This window comes from Rhinolophus sinicus, linkage group LG15, assembly GCF_036562045.2.
Source record: "Rhinolophus sinicus isolate RSC01 linkage group LG15, ASM3656204v1, whole genome shotgun sequence".
In the NCBI taxonomy this organism is placed as follows: domain Eukaryota; kingdom Metazoa; phylum Chordata; class Mammalia; order Chiroptera; family Rhinolophidae; genus Rhinolophus; species Rhinolophus sinicus.
This window is the reverse complement of record NC_133764.1, coordinates 3,171,503-3,186,492: the sequence shown is the minus strand read 5'-3', so window position 1 is coordinate 3,186,492 and position 14,990 is coordinate 3,171,503. Positions and strand designations below refer to the sequence as shown.

The following is a 14,990-nucleotide window of genomic DNA, read 5'->3' as shown; positions in this document are numbered from 1 at the left end:
GACTTCAAGGCATGGTGAACATGGTGGCTGTCGCCCTTCGTCCATTTCCTCCACCTCTAGATAATTATCCAGTTTTGGTTTTATTTCCTTTCTTCCGCCTCCGCCCCGCCTCCCACTCCGGTTCAAGCCATTGTTTCTCAGTCTAGTTGTGTAGGACACAGCTCCCTGGCCCACGCTGGTATTATGAGCCTTGCGCTCCCCTGGCTGAGGCAGTTGGTCGCCAGTCGATCGGTGGGCCACTCACAGTAGCTCCCGGCAGCTCTTGCTGCTGCCGGCCGCACAAGCTGGATGCCGGCCGCTCCTGGCAGCACAGGGCAGCACACAGCAGCTCACACCGACCTCCAGCTGCTCACGGCTGCGCAGCTCCAGGGAGAGCCATTGTTCATAATCTTAGCTATAGAGGGCGCAGCTCACCGGCTCATGTGGGAATCGAACCGGCGACCTCGGCATTAGGGGCACGGCTCTCCAGTTCTGACTAGGGTTTCTGTACCTCCTTCCACAGCCCTGTATTTCTGGGGAGGCTGACTCCAAACCTGAGCTACTCAGCATAATCCTATCCTCAGCATGGGCACACCCCTTAACTAAGGTCAATGAAAGGTGTTCTGGGTGAGCTTCTAAAACAATACTGGACATGAATGAGAGCTCATGTAAGTCTGGGAATGACTGGCAACCATCTTGTCATCAAAAGAGGAAGGTGAAAAGCAGAGAACAGAGAAAGAAGGAAATCAAATTCTTAGTAGCATTGTAGATTTGCTAAATCAATCATCACTGAGGCTTGGCCTATTGCTGGCCTTCCCATTACACCAGCCAATAGAAGTCACCTTGAATCGGGTTTTCTGTAATTTGCAATTTAATACATCTGAACTGATAACCTTGGCAACTAAAAAAACAGCCTTTTGGCAAAATACAAGTTCATTATGAATTTCTCAATAAACACTTAAAAAATTCATCTGAACATATTTTGACTGAACACACATTTGATTAAGAAATCAGAAGACATAAATAATGCTAAGGAGATACTGATCTGATTCAATAACCTATTGTTGCTTTTAACATAAGTGGAAATGGTGTACTCATTTGTATCTATAAAGAAACAAGAAAGAATGGGACAAGGACATATTGTATATATCTATGGTACAGCTTTAAATGTTTAAAGGATTTATATAACATGGAAATGATAAGGAATTTAGAATACTTACAATGGGAAATGTAAGGAATTGTTTTTTATACTACTATAATTAGTTTTAAATTTTCATCTATGCTGTATTTTTCTTAAATTGTCAGTTATACTATTACTACAGATGATGTTAAAAAAAAATTCTAGGGGTGAAAACCCAGACATGGATCTCCTATGTGCTCTAGAAATGAAACCCACCTCAGAGGTTAGAGTGTAAATGAAAAAACCTGGACCTGTTTTACAAACTCAAAGACCATTTGATTAATCAAGGCTGATTGCTATGACTTACACAAGTATGCACCCGGGTTGGAGGGCACCCAACTCCAAGCCTCTACAGTGTGGGAAGGGTTGGGGGGTAGGGGATGCAGCCACAGACTGGCAGCAGCCCCCACATGGCACCGTAGCCAAGACTGTTACTAAGACATGAACAAACTGCATATCCTAACATCCTGAAATCTGAGGTGATGATCTTAGGTGACTTAACATCTGTTGCTAAGTCTCTGACAGTTGAGTGCTTTTAAAACTTTGACATAATAAAGGCTAAACTGTCATATTAATATACAGAACGGTTTTTATATTAACTTTTCCTATTAAGTTACTGGAAAGCTAAGAGTACTACAGCACACATGTAATGCTCTCGGGTGTCTAGAGGCCTCACTTGCATCACACTACATACACAGTGAAGAAAAAATGTATTTAATTATTCTTGTAAAATGAAGATTAAAATCACTAAGCAATGAAATGTGTTAGTAACAGCAGTTCTCTAGAGTGAAGTAATCTTGGCCAGGACCATAATAAAACTGCAAGATAACTAGACTTTCACCGTACCTATAGTCAGAACAGGCAAAGCTGAGAGTCCAGGACTGATTATCACGGGAGCATTGGCCATTCCTAATAATGCCACTAAAATTAAGGCTCCTTTTTAATTATTTGTTGGTTTTGAAGATGGAAAGATCTAAAAGAAGGCAGTAGATCAACTCAGTCATCATTGCCAGCTACAGTTTAACTTCTTCCTTTTGCTGCCAAATCTTAGTTTGTTCTCCACTTAGGTGTTACTTAAGCCTCATCCAAACTACTAGGAATTTTTTTTACATCAAACCAAAGTACATTTATGAAATATATCCAGTTGTGGATTATGAGACACGCAATCCAGTTGTATTTCTGACTACATCTGTTCTTTTCTGTTCTTGCCACTTCTTCATCCCTTGAAGAGAGTCCCTAGTTTGTTTTCAATTTTCTAAAAGGTTCTTCCCATTCTGTACACATTATTTCAGAAACTGCAATTAGCAGAGGTAAAATTTAGAGAGTTGTTAAAATTCATCATCAGACCACACTAAGGTTGGTGCTTGGCTGCTCGCTCCCCTATTTGTGCTCAAGTCTGCCACCCAGACACACCTCATCATGGGCACTGGTGGGCAAGAGTAAAGTGGTAAAAAGCATAGGTAACAATGTAATCACTAAGTGGGGTTCCACCCTCAGTCTCCTTCAAGTACTGTTGGTTCAGCAGGCTCAATGCTGAACTGAACAATACCTCCTGGAACCCTGAAACTGGGCCTGCTGCTTAACAATGCACCACACCAGGGGTGACAGCAGGGGTGGGGGAAGGCTGGGGCCAACGGCACAGGGACTGGCTCAGCTGGCACCCTTACTTCTTTTGTCTCCTTCCCATCCTCATTCCAGATCATCACCTATTCCTACTGAGGCTGGTTGTCTTAACTGCAAGAAATGAAAAGAAAAGCAAGCTCCACCTAATAATTTATTTCTAAAAAACCATGCTTCATGTTACAATTTAAGAGTCCAAATGAAAAATGAATTTATACTGTGGCTGATCACAGGTGCATTAAACTATGTATTCATAGAGACACACACTAGGAAGGAACGTTGAGAATAGATGAGTATTAAGCTGGTTGGATGGTGAGAAATTTTCCTGTTTCTTTTTTACAGTCACATTTATGCAATACATTAAAAAAAAAAAAACAGGAGGTTTTCATAGAACAAAAAGCACGTTCAAAATAACAATAGAACGATCAGTTAAATCATAAATCAGGTGACTATTTTAAGCAGTGATTCTCATGAGCTGAAACTAAAATATTTTCAGTCCCTTTTTAATTTCCTCATCTTACCCAAAGAATATGCTACTGGGGTTGTTCTTTGGAAGGTCTTCTGTCTAACATGCACTGATGAAGGAAATGGTGACATTCTGAAATTAATCACTAAGCTTTCATTTATTCAACAAGAACTCATAGAGTACCCGTCTGTAGAAGAGACAGGTGGGATACACAAATGAAAGTTCACCATCTTCACATTCCACACAATTGCTGCTTGGCTCATAAACACAAGAGAACTTGCTCATTCTAGTTTAAGAATCTAAACTACTAGGATATTTTTTACTATCACTCTGCATAAATTTTTTTTCAGAAGTTCCAGTAATTGCTTTATTGTCAAATCCAATTTTCCCCATTAATCTTCAATCTTTTCAACTTTTCAGTGGCAGCTAGCTTTCATTATCTGTTCCTTTTTCCCTTCATTCTTTTTATTCGTGTCTGAGTGTGGCACCAATCATTTAAGGAACCTTAAAAACATATTTAAAACTTCCTTTCCCCCTTCGTTTTGTAACCAACCAGTCATTAAAATCTATTAACTGTTTTTGGAAATGTTTCCATGTTTTTTCCTTTCCTTTCAGTATGAATCTAGCCCAGGTCCTCAGAATGCTCCATCTAAATTTCTGAAACATTCTCACAGGTCTTCCTGCTTTTAGCCTCTGCTCACCTTTGAGATATTCTGGATCAAATCCCTTACATAAGCCATTCATTTTTCTGTTCAAGAATCTGGAAGTATTTCTTCTCACCAATGTCAAACTTCTTCCCTTGAATTTCAAGGTCTCACATAACCTCTAATCAACATACCCAATTTTATTTACCGTTTGGGTTTTTTTGCTCTCCGATACACCCATTTAACTCTAGCCAGTATCCTCAATGTCCCCAATATACTTGTGACTTATTGAAATATCATTCATTCCCTTTCCTCTGTATCTTTCTGACTGGCATTTAAACAAGCTTAATTATCTTCAATTAAAAAAACAAAACACAAAAAAAACAAAAAACAGGGCCGGCCCAGTGGCTCAGGTGGTTGGAGCACTGTGCTCCTAACGCTGAGGTCGCAGGTTTGATTCCCACATGGGCCAATGAGCTGCGCCCTCCACAGCTAAGATTGTGAACAACAGCTCTCCCTGGAGCTGGGCTGCCATGAGCAGCCAGAGGTTGGCCTGAGCAGCCAGAGGTTGGTGTGTACTGCGGCAGACTGCTGAGTGCTGCCACGGGCTACCGTGTGCTGCCATGAACAGCCGGTGGCCACCAGGAGCAGCCGGCAACCAGCGTGAGCTGCTGCGGGCTGCCATGGGCTGCTGTGTGCTGCCATAGGCTGCTTTGTGCTGCTGTGGGTTGCAGTGTGCTGACATGAGCAGCTGGTGGCCCGTGTGAGTGGCTGGCAGCCGGCAAGAGCTGCCGTGAGCTGCTGTGAACAGCCGACCCACAACTGGGGACCGACTGCCTCAGCCGGGGGGAGCACAAGGCTCCTAATACCAGCATGGGCCAGGGAGCTGTGTCCTACACAACTAGACTGAGAAACAACAGCTTGAACTGAAGTGGAGGGGGGGGGGGAGGCAGATGAAAGGGGAAAAAATTTTAAAAAGAAAAAAATTATATATATATATATACGTACATATGCATATACATATACATATACAAAACTGGAATCCACATCTTCCTCCAGGTAATATCTGATTTCTGTCTTCTCCCTCGCAGCAGAATCCTCCAAAGAATTATGTTCATTGGTTGTCTTCATTTCTTCCCCTCTCACTCACTCCTCTACCCACTCCCACTACTTACTGTCTGCTGAGGTCACCAATGACTTCCATGGGGTCCAATACAACGGACATTTTTTCATCCTCTCAGCAGAACTGGAACAATTTCTTCCCTTTTGAAACATGTCTCTGATGATGTCACACTGTTCTAGTTTCTCTCTTACCTCAGCAGCTACCCTCTGCCTGTCTCCTTTGTGGGTCCCTCCTCTTCCTCCTCTCTCTACTCTCTACATATTAGAATTCTTCAGATCTATGTCCTGGGCCTTTTTTCTTCTCTTATTATAAGTGTTTTCCTGGTGATTCTACTCAACCCCATGCTCTTCAATACCACCCTATATACTGATGACTCCCAAATTAACTCTTACATGAACCTCTACTCTGAGCAATATCTGAATATTGAACTACTTACTTGATAAGCATAAATAAATTATCTCAAAAGTACCTCAAACTAGATAAAAGGGAGAAAGGCAGGTTAAAAAAGAGTGAACAGAATGTGCAAAGGCCCTAGAGTGCAGAGAGCCATGGCAGGGAAGGGACTAGTGAGGAAGACGGCTAATTTATGCAGGGTACTCAAAGAAGATCTAACTCATTGAGATTCAAGGTGATATACATCCATTAAAACAAGACCAGAATGCTATGGAAAAATAAAAAAGAATAAAGGTAATATAAGAGAAAGCTCTCAAAAATTTTAAATATGCTTGTCAAATTAAAAGAGTCAATAGAGGGAGGGAGCGCAAAATCAAGGAACTCAATATGTAGAACAAAACAAAGATAGAAATAGAAAAGATAAACACAGAGGGCCAACCAGCAAATCAAACAATCAATTAACAGAAGTTGCAGAAATATAGATCAGTGAAAACTGAGTGGAGGAAATTATCAAAGAACTGACACAAGAGAATTCCCCAAAGTTGAAGAACACGGGTCTCCAGAATTAATGTCAAGCAAAAGAAATGAAAAAAAACCCCACACAGAGATAGACACATCTTTTATGAAGTTTCAGAACACCAAGAATGCCTCAAAGTTTGGAGAAGGGGTGTGGACTGAGAATGAGACTGGCCATCATTATTCATTAACAATATTGAGCTCTAGAAAACAACAAAGTAAATGCCTTCAAAGTTCTGAGGGAAAATGATTTTCAACCTAGAATTCTATACCCAACCTAACTATAAATCAATCACAGAGGTAGAAAAAAACATTTTAAAACATGCAAGACTCAGAACATTAAACTGCCAACAGTCTTTCTGAGGAAGTTATTTGAGGTCGAGCTCCAGTAAAACAAGGAAGTAAACCAAAGAGGAAGAGGACCAGTGATCCAGGAAGCAGTGGCTCTATTAGAGGAAAGCAGTCAAGGGAGGTCTCAAGAGAATACCTATTTATTATCTTGCAAATCAGGAGAATAAGTCCAGACTGGGTCGAGAGGACAAAGTGCCTCATAAAGGAGGGCTCTTTGACAGAACACATGATTGGATTAGGAGTATGAAAAAAAATTTGATGCTAGAATAAAAACAGTGAAAAAAACAAAAACCTCATAAAAATAAGAAGCTGCATAAGAAAGGTAACAAAATCATAATATGACTTTACTCTGCCGGGAAGAATATCTGTGTAGTCACAACATTAATACTATTTAAATTGACCTATACACAAAGTATGCAAGACTATTTTATAGAGCATTTGATATTATCATCCTTGCTAGCAAAAAAAGTTGAAGTGTTAATGAAAGAAACTGGGATGTAGAAGACAAGGTAGAGAGGAGAGTAGTGACAATACCCATCCTCATCTTACAAATGGAGAGTCAAAGATACTGTATACAGCTGACAAAACAAGAAATAAAGATGAAATACATTATTAAAATAAAAGAAGTAACCAAGAAAGGAACTAAAAATAGTGATATTATGACATGGGGAGGGGATGAAAGGTTATGAGTTAAATCCTCATCCATCACAGCAGGAGTCAACAAAATGTCTAAATTTGAAAATAAAAAAACCCAGCAATGTCAGGAGAATGAGAAGACAAGCCACAGACTGGGAGAAAATATTTGCAAAAGACATCTGAAAAGGGACTGTTATCTAAAATATGCAAGAAACTAAACAATAAGAAAATGAACAACGCAATTAAAAAATGGGCAAAATACAGGTGGGTATTAGACTTATCAGGGGGATCATTCGTAAGTTATATAAATGTCTAACCACTATGCTGTACACCTGAAACTAATATATCGAATTTCAACTGTAAATGAAAAATAATTTTTTTAAATTGGCAAAATATTTGAACAGACACCTCACCGAAGAACACATAAAGATGCAGCATATGAAAAGATGCTCAACATCATATGTCATTAGGGAATTGCAAAATAAAACAACTATGAGATACCACTGTACACCTACTAGAACGGCTAAAACCCAAAACACTGACAAGGCCAAATGCTGACAAGGATGTGGAGCAACAGGAACTCTCACACTTTGCTGATGGAAATGCAAAATGACAGTCACTTGGGAAGACAGATTGGAGGTTTCTTACAAAACTAAACATACTCTTGCCATATAACCCAGCAATAGCTCTCCTCGGTATTTACCCAAATGAGTTGAAAACTTATGTCCACACAAAAACCTACACATGGATATGCATAGCAGCTTGATTCAAAATTGTCCAAACTTGGAAGCAACCAAAACGTCCTTCAGTAGGTGAATGGATAAACTGTGGTAAATCCAGACAATAGAATATTATTCGGCGCTAAAAAGAAATGTGCTATCAAATGAAGAAAAGACATGGAGAAACTTAGACGCACATTATTAAGTGAAAAGCCAACTAGAAAAGGCTCCATACTGCATGATTCCAACTACTATATGACATTCGGGAAAAGGTAAAACTATGGAGACAGTGAAAAGATAAGCTGTCTGGGCTTTAAGTGTAGGGAGGGATGAGCACAGGCAGAGCACAGAGCATTTTTAGGGGAGTGAAACTATTCTGTATAATAGTTAAATGATGGATACATGTCATTATACGTTGTCCACACCCACTAAATGTACAACCCCAAGAGTGGGCCCTAAGGTAAACTCTGGACTCTGGGTGATGATGATGTCAGCATCCACTTCCCTGTGGTGAGGGACTTTGCTGGTGGATGAGGCTGGGGGGGCACATAGGGGGTGCTCTGCGCTTTCTGCTCCCTTGTGCTGCACCAAAGCTGCTCTAAAAGTCTGCTGACCAATAAGCCGGATAAGCATATGAAGAAGTGACCTCTGAGCAGCGGGACCGGAACGTGAAGGTGTAGGGCGGCTGCAGTCCTGCTTTTCAGAAAGGCCTTGTCCCATTTTGTTTTTTAGCCTGTGCATATCCTACTTGGACAGTAAGAATTATGAAAAAGAACTGTGAATGCTTGCAAATGCAGCGTGAAAGCAGGTAATCAGCAATCCGTTGGTTTTATAGGCAGCACTGATCCTTTGGACTTAGAACAAATGAGATAAAAGAAAAAAAGTTTACACAGCGAGCTGAAGAACTGCCACAAGGAACTAAGTCTGTTATGAAATCTAAGAGCCCCACCTTGCCTGTGGAAGAAAGTCATTTTTTTCCATAGCTGGACTGTCCTTTGGGGAGTTTCAATGAAGTGTTTTCTAGAGATCCATGAGTATCTCAGATGAAAGTTATTGGAAACACTTTGCAAACCAAATAGGAAAAAATCAGGCAAGAATTCTACACATACAAATGAACCAAATTACTGCTCATTTTGCTTCCTTTGTTAAAAGCAAATAGTAAGGTCCATGTTTAGAGGGTTTTTGTTAACAGGATAAATAAATGTTCTCTAGCTTATGTTCATTTTACTTTATTTTCAGAATGCCAAATTAATTTTGCTCTCACTTCTCCTGCTTGGGAACTTGGGTTAGAGTTTAAAACACTTGTAAATCTGCATCCTTCTCTTTCCCAAATACTCATACTGTTCCACGGCCGCAGTGCTCCAGAACGAGGGCGTTTCTGAACAAAAGACCCCTCACATGCAGAAGGGGTTCTGGCCAGGGGAGGACACAGTGACCGCTCTGTGCGGGGTTAAAGATGAGATAAGGCAGGAGACAAAGCAGCAGTGTTACAAGAAGAGATAATGCTATGGTCTGACCAGCTTCTTGCAGGCGGGCCACACAGCCGGCTGCAGTTAGTCACCACCAGGAGAAGCCAAAATGCAAAACAGCTCAGGAAAGGCAGTTCCCTATGTGCCATGTGAAAAGTGTAAAGCAGGCAGGGACATCTGATTTCCATTGAAACCGAAGTGGCCAGAGGAACGGTTGGTCCCAGAATTCGCTCTGCACACTGGTTAGCCTCCTCGCCCATTGTGTGGGCCTAATGAAATCTTCATTACCTAACTCAGAGCTTGGCACCTCTGCATAGGAATCTCCCAGCACTCCCGTGGTCTCTAGGCAGCAAACAGTAAGAATGAGCAGGAGCTCAGGGTAGCAGGGCTTTAGTGAATTAAAAAAACCTGCCTCTCCATGTAGCCTTCTTTCAGTAGAGATGGGAAAAGACTGGCTTCCCAATTTGTGAGGCTTGATCAACTCAGAATGACCTACTCAATCACAATTTAGTTCTGACTCCCTAAAATTATACACTTGGCTCAGTTATAGCTCTATCTCACAGTGATCACTGAGAAACTTCCAAGTTCTACCATTATAAGATATGAAATTCATCTGAATTTGTGATAGGAGCAATCAGAGAATTAGGTGGACTGGGCATGCTGAGTCCTATTTACTTGGATTAACATCACTTTTTTCTTTTTTTAAGCCACCCATAGGTCTTTAAGGAATTTGTCTACGTTCCTCAAAATGGAGTTCACACTGTAAGAAATGATAAGAGAACTTTACATTTGTGTAGTGCTTTGGTTTTCAAAGTATTTCATACACATTAATTTAAGGCTCACAAAAACCATTTGGAATAGTATTATCTATCTTCACTTTGCGCATAAAGAAACAGTCTGAGAGGCTCACAATTTACCCAAGGGTCACATAAGAAGTATATTTAGATACCTAAGAAGTACAAAATTGCATTATTTCAGAACTGGAAAAACAGAATAATGTAACCATACAAAGCAGTATCAATAGCATCCAACTTCTGTTGTTAGTTACTAAACTCTCATGTTCCAGTTACCAATGAATATTTCCAGTGAAGGAGAACCCAGCATTACAGTCCCTTCCGCTGCTGAGCAGCTCCAGTGGACAATCCTTTAAATTTGGCTGAATTCTATCTTCGTTAACATGGCACATGTTAGTTCCAGTTCTGAAACAATCTGGAACCACAAAGGACAAATGTATTGCTTTTCCCACACGACATCAGAGTATCTGAAGGCAGCTTTGTTTCCACTATTCTTTCAGCAAAACATTTCTAATCCTTCCCACCAGGCCTCACAGGGCCCAGTGTCATTTATTGGATGAACTGCCTCGAGATCCTTTACATTCAGCAAGGTCCCTCTGAACTGTTACCCAGAATCTCAAAAATGCTGCAGATGTGGTCACTATGAGTTAGGAATCTTTTGGTTGCAACACAGAAAACCCAACTCAAGCTTGCAACAATAAAAAGAGAAGTTTTTGGCTCGCCTAACTGAAAGTCTAGGAGCGGGTCCAACTTCAGGTCCAGCTCAATGGAGAGATGACTGTAGGGTCCATTTCTCTCCATGTCTTGCTCCTGCCGTCCTCAAAGGTCACCTTCATCAGTGATCCCAAACAAAAGAACTGGAAAAACTTTTCCCAAACAGCGCAATGCTTCTAGCAGCTGTAGGCCTCACATCTACACACCATCAACTCCAATGAAGAGAGCTAAGTCTCTCCCAGAAGCCCCTACAAATGCCTCCTCTCGTTTCATTCTGACTGGGTCTGTACTGCCTTTGATTCGTTGAGGTCAAGGCGATATGCTGATCCACTGAAAGTGGGGAAACAGTGAATTATCCAAGGAAAATTCCTGAAAGAAGGGGCAACATCAAATGAAGTGTTCATAATGTGGTCCGAACCAGTGCTGAGTTAGTTCCCTGGTACAGGACACTGGTGTAGTGATACAACACACAGAAAATGGTATCGTACACCAGGCGAAAACAAACAAAAAGACTTCAGACCCTCGAAGGGGATATTAGGCAATAATCAAAAATGAAAATTATGTATACTGTTTAGCATGCATATACATAATATATAATCACATGTACATAATACTTAAAACATAATGCTGAATGGAAAAAGACCAAAACGGGATACTGAATTTGAAGACTACTGTGAATTATAACTAGGCAAACATTTCTAATTTATGAGACCATTTATCTGCGTGCAATAAGTGGTTGGAACTGGCTCTATAAAGGCTCTTTGAACATGAGTGAAGGAACATCATCACAGGTAAGATGTTACTTACTAAACCCTCATGTTCAAGTTACCATTGTTTCAGGACAAGTTTCCCTATAAAGTCATACTTAAAACAGCCACTTTATTTTGCTCATGATTTTGCAGGTAAGGAATTTGGGAAAGGCATGGCCAGGCAGCTCGCACTTAGGTGTTCTCAGGTGGTTGCAGTTCAAGGATGGCTGGAGCTGCAGGCACTCGAGGACTTGCCGGCTGGGCCAGATGTCCCAGCGAGCTCACGGACTTGTCTGATGGGGATGCTGCTGGATGGGCGCTCAGGTGGGCTGTTGGTCCGAGCACTGTGGTCTGGCTTCTCCAGCATGACGGACTGGAGGTGGCTGGACTCGTTACAGAATGAATGGCTCAGGGCTCCAAGTGTATTTCTACAAACAAGGGCTGCTGCACAGCCTCTTATAACCCAGCCTCCACAGTCACACAGCGTCACCTTGTTTGTATTCCACTGGTTGAAGCAGTCTTAGCCTGCCCAGATTCAAGGTTCAGATTCCTTGATGGAGGAAGTGGCAAAGTCACACCGTGGAAGAGCATGTGGGGTGGGAAACAGAGTCACAGCCATCTCTGGAAAATATAATTCATCATGCCTCGGTGGGCTGAAGTCAGATTTTTATCTCAAAAAGCCATTAACTGGGTGCCTCTATTTCCCAAACTGATGTGTTCAGCATTGAAATGTCTAGACATGCGAGCCAATGTTAATTCTACCGTGTTGTCCTGAAAATAAGACCTAGCCAGACCATCAGCTCTAATGAGTCTTTTGGAGCAAAAATTAACATAAGACCTGGTCTATTATATAAGACCAGGTCTCATAGTAAAATAAGACCGGGTCTCCTATTAATTTTTGCTCCAAAAGATACATTAGAGCTGATAGTTCGGCTAGGTCTTATTTTCGGGGAAACACAGTACTGACAAATTGCCAGTTCCAAAGAGACAGTGGAGACAGTTGTGAAGTCTCTGGTAAATATAAGACTCGATGTTTTGCATTTTCTTGGGCAAACTGGTCCCACGTTTTCACTACAGTGCAAAGAAGCAAGGTCTAAGATTGATGAAAATAGGTTCAGCTAGCGCTTTACCACAAGAACAATAAACTTTCCCTAACCCTTGACTTACTTTATTAATATTTTTCATTGAAAAAAGAACAAAACAGTGCTCTCGTGTACAATTTATCCTTCATCCAATACTTTACATAAATTAACTCATTAAAACCCTACAGAGCAGGCACTGTTTTTATACATATTTTATCTCGCAGGAAATGGAGGTATAGATGGGTCCAGAAAACTTGACCAAGGTTGCGAAGCTTGATTTGGGATTCAAACCCAGGAAGTGTGGGCTCCAAAGTTCATACCCTTAATCACTAAACTCTCCCCTCTGCATACAGAAATAATAATGCTCTAAAACTGAAATAATCAAATTCCCCTACTTTGCTGAGATAACAATACAAAATATGAAAACAATGTGTTCTTCCATGTTGATACAAATAGGCTTAATCTTTTGTTTGAGATCATAACATTTGCATATATGACATGAGGCTGTAAACATTCCTTTTTGAATTCTATTTTATCACTTTAGAATACATTGTATTTATAAACTTCCAGGATAGTGGGAATAGATCTAACTTGTTCTTTTAATAATACAACATTTAGTAAGAATGATGTACTATTATTTATTCAACCAGTTCCCACTGAGGAACATTTGATTGTTCCTCAATTTGGGCTGCTACAAAAAAAGTACTGCAAGTAACAAACTTTTTCTACATTCACTACATACTTAAGTACTGGTGCTTGTGCCTGTTAGCTCAGCTGGTTAGCGCATGGTGCTAATAACACCAAGGTTGCCAGTTCAATCCCTGCATGGGCCACTGTGAACTGCGCCCTCCTTTAAAAAAAAAAAAAAAAAGTACTGGTTCTTCTATGTCTAGAGGACAGAATCCCCAAAATGAGATGGCTTTGTCAAAAGAATAGATGTTTTCAATCTCAATAGCTACTGATGGATTGCTTTCCAAAAAGACTGGAATCATTCACATGCCTCCAGCAATTTATGGGATTAATTGCTTCTCTACACCCTGACCAGAACTGGGAGTTCTTACTTTATGGGTGGAAAATGGGTTCTTCTGACTTCCATTTCTCTGATTACAATGATGTCCGCTATCTTCTTCTTTTCTTCTCCTGTTTTTTTTTTTTTTTTTTTGCCATTGAATTGGTTATCATACAATTGACCTGTACCACCCCCTCCTTTGGCATTTATAGTTTTTCCTCATTTGTTTATAGGTGTATCTCATATAGTCAGGATATTTTGTAATATAGTCCCCAGATTATTATATGTGTAAGCAGAGGTTGGTTGTACCCCAGTATTTCTTTTCTTTTTCTTCCTTAGTAATGTGCCTTTTTGTTGGGGATGTGGTTTTCAGAATAAGAATATTCTCCAGCCTCTTTTGCAGCAGGGGGTGGCTGGATGACCAGATTCTAGCCAACTGGATGAAGCATTTTCTGGAAGCTTTCCTGAACAAGCAGTGCTCACCGCTTTCCTCTATCCTGCTGCCTGAAATGCAAATGTCACATTTGGGACCATGAGGCCAGGGTCTCACATAGAGGGCCCAGAAATCACCAGCAGCCAAGGTCCCAGCACTACTGAGCCCAGGTGCAGGCCAGCCAGGACTACCTACCAGACTCATTTACATGAGAAGTAAACTTGTGTCTTTTTTAAGCCACTATTATTTGGAGGTTTTGTCACCTGCAGCTAAATTTAATCCTAATATAAGAGTGACTCTGAATATAAAGTGCTACCCATTTCCAAAAAGAGCAAAAAACAAAAACAAAACAAAATACAGGCTTCTTGATCAACCTGAGTAAGCTTTTATTCTACAAATAGTCAAATCCCTATTTTTAATTTATAGATTATTTATATGTAAATACAGTTGACTCTTGAATGATGCACGGTTAGGGGTACCAACCCCCCATGTAGTCAAACATCCTTGTATAACTTCTGACTCCCCCAAAACTTAACTACAGTCCTTTGGTATCCATGGGGGATTGGTTCCAGGACACCACCGTGGTCACGCACATCTGAGGTTGCTCAAGTCCCTTATATTAAAAAAATGGTGTAGAACAATGCATACAGTCAGCCCTCCACATCTGCAGATTCCCAACCTAGGACGGAAAATACTTTCTTTGAACCATAGTTGGTTGAATCTGTGAATGCGAAATCCACTGATACAGAGGGCCAACTATATACCTATTGAAAAACAAATCTGTGTATGAATCCGGGCAGTTCAAATTCTTGTTGTTCAAGGATCAACTGTATACATTTAATATGTAAATATGTGTTACATATTTACATATAAAATACACATTTACATATAAAATATGTGTTACATATTTACATATAAAATATGTACTTTAATAAATTACATCTTTATTTACATTATATATCAATGTTATAATTCTACATGCTTTATTGCATTATATACTGTATACTAATAAACTTATATTTATATGTACATATTTAAAATCACATTATATAAAACATTCATTCAGAAATATTGATACGTACTCATATTTCAAGAACATTTTTATCCAAATTC

At 40.3% G+C, this 14,990-nt stretch overlaps 1 protein-coding gene across 7 annotated transcripts in view; it reads right to left on the bottom strand.

Moving 5' to 3' along the window:
- Positions 1–14,990, bottom strand: part of SPECC1 (sperm antigen with calponin homology and coiled-coil domains 1) — a 241,634-nt gene that overhangs the window by 89,826 nt on the left and 136,818 nt on the right. The window lies entirely within an intron of this gene.